Below are 2,747 nucleotides of genomic sequence, written 5' to 3'. Positions count from 1 at the left end.
CTGGTGGGAAACCAGATTAGCAACCTACCAGTGACTGTTCATCTCTTCAAGTGACTGGAACCAGATCCCCTGTTCAGGGATACCTCCAGATTGCTGGGTGAAGAGGAGAAGTCCATATGGGATTTGGGGTGGTACATTAGGAGATGCTGGCTAGCTCTTCAATAGAGAATGTGTTGCGGTGAAGGTTTGTAAATAGTTCCAGCAAATTGTCCTCAGTTCATCAGTACCCTTGGGCATCCTGTACACCCCCAACCCTATCCCAATTCAAATCTCCTAAATAAAAAAACAACAAAACCAAAGCTCAAGGACTGATTTCTGATTCTGGATGCAAGTCTTTGTGAAGATGTGTGATGCCTGGCTGTCCAGGACTATAGGGCGACCCAAATCTTTTAGCGACTCCTAAGGGGGTAGTGCTAAATTTACATGATCCTAATGTTAAAGGCCTTATCACCATAATTTAGACATCCATCCTTGGAAAATGGGTCTCCTACCCACATTCATATATGATAAAATGTGAGGAAGATCTAGGTGAAAGGTTAGGGGAAAAGGAATGGCACCATATTTCGCATACCACTGCACGTTGTTCATTTAATACAACAGCAATTGAATGTTATTATAAATTAATGATGGGTTGGCATATGGTTTCCTAACGTCTGACTAAAATGAATTCTTAAATCTCTGATAAATGTTTCCGAGGCTGCCAAACAACCGGCACACTCCTACACATCTGGTGGGATTGCCCCAAAATTAACATTTTCTGGATTAAAGATTACCGAATAATACATACTGTACACTATTGGGCAAAAGATTACAAAAAAACCCAAAGGAGGCATTGCTAAATTTGAAAAATGCCCAATTGCACTGACAAATTCCTTCTTCTAACATTCTTATTCACTGCAGCCAAACAAACGTTACCGAAAAGTCGGTGGTCCTCCTGACCTACTTCTACCTTAGTTAAGATAATGTGGTATATGACCAATGAAAAATTTCCTGCCATTCTTCATGATAAAACCCATAAATCTGAGAAAATCTGGTCTCCTTAAGATTGAGTCATACCTCCAACGAGACTTTGATAAATCATTGTTACACTTGTGATCTAATTACCTGCTCCTATTAGATGTTCATCCTCTTGGTCCTCATTCCTTACTTCCTCTCTGGCTCTTTCCTTCTTTTCTCTTTTCCCTTCCACCTTCATCTCTACACCACGATAGTATAATGATGGTTATACCTTAAAAATGATTCTATATTTCTCTATATTATTATTGCTAGATTGCACCTAGTCATATGCTGAGAGATTCATTCATACCAGTCTATTGTTATTGGATGATATTCTTGCCTGGTTGGGGTGCCTATGTGGGTTGTAAACTCAGCTAGTCAAAGCAGAAATGTAATTTTACAAATATCGGGCTCATGGCAAATCTACACAACTGCTGGGGATTGCTGCAACTTTCTCTCTGTCCCTCTTTCTCTCTATATATAACAATATATAACAATTATACATTTTACAACTTTTCCCACAGAAAAAAAAAAGTTATTCTACCTTTGTACCTGTGTGGGACACATGTGCATACATTTGTATCTTTGCTCCCAAGCCTGTTCATACCTCCTCATGAACATGACCTTCCTGAGCTGATCCATATCAGTAAAAAAAAAACAGGACAAATGCAGGTACTTACACTCCTTGAATTTAAACAATACATTTAATGTATTACTAATTGAAGAGATGCATTATTTTGTGTCTCTTGGAATACGTTCATGTATTTTGCGCAACAACTACATCAACCAGTAGATGGCAGTGTTTGTAAATTGGTATCTGCATATTTGACTATACTCTATGTCTTCTTCCTGAATAAAGTTCCTGTTTCCTGATTGCACAGAGAAGCAGAACATAAACACACATGGACTGTGCACTGTCTGTTCTGTAGGGCTATATATAGAATTTCTAACAGTGTTTGTTATATCTGCCTGCAGCTTATATTTAAAGCCCACCCAGGAGGGTGAGGGGTTTAAGGGGGAACTTGTTGCTTTGCCCTGCATTGGTAAAGCACAGGATCACTTTAAATAAGATGACTATTTCTAGAGATAGTGGGGGAAACCTTTGTAGCCCATAACTAGTGAAAAGTCTTCTATCACCTATAGGCAAAAGCCTGCTGTGGATTATTGTACATTCCTCACTGGGTTGACCCTTTGCTGAGGGATTAAGGCCTGATTCACACCTATGCAGTTTGCGTTTGATCCGTTCTGTAGTGCTTTTTATGTTTTTGCACATTACTTTTTTACATATTTTTCAGGTTTTTTGATACGTATTGTGCTTTGATGCTTTTTGTGGCCAATTTGTTGATCAGATTTAAATTGCAAAACGCATCAAAAATGCACTACATATGTTTTCTGCAGCATCGCTATTGAAGTCTATTGATCTAAAAATGTAACATTTTGCATTTAAAAAAGTCCCTGATCCTTTCTAAAACCGCAGCGGCTGAAAATAGATATGAACGCGTCCCATAGGAAACCATGTTAAATGGACTGTAGTGCATTTCTGCAAAAAGCATTGGTGTGAACTAGGCCTAAGCCATACCAGTCTGTTTTTTTTATCTCCTGTCCTCAATACACTGATCTTTTCATTTTCTGCTGCACAGACATGATTGTTATATTGCATAGTGGATTGTGCACTGACTAGGGATGCCACTGCTGAGTTCTGGGAAATAACTCTTTTTAATTTGTTTAAAGAACACAGTCATACTACACAG

Source organism: Staurois parvus, unplaced genomic scaffold (genome assembly GCF_062004578.1).
Source record: "Staurois parvus isolate SC_StPar_1 unplaced genomic scaffold, SC_StPar_1.0 ptg000114l, whole genome shotgun sequence".
NCBI lineage: Eukaryota > Metazoa > Chordata > Amphibia > Anura > Ranidae > Staurois > Staurois parvus.
This window is presented reverse-complemented; position numbering follows the sequence as displayed.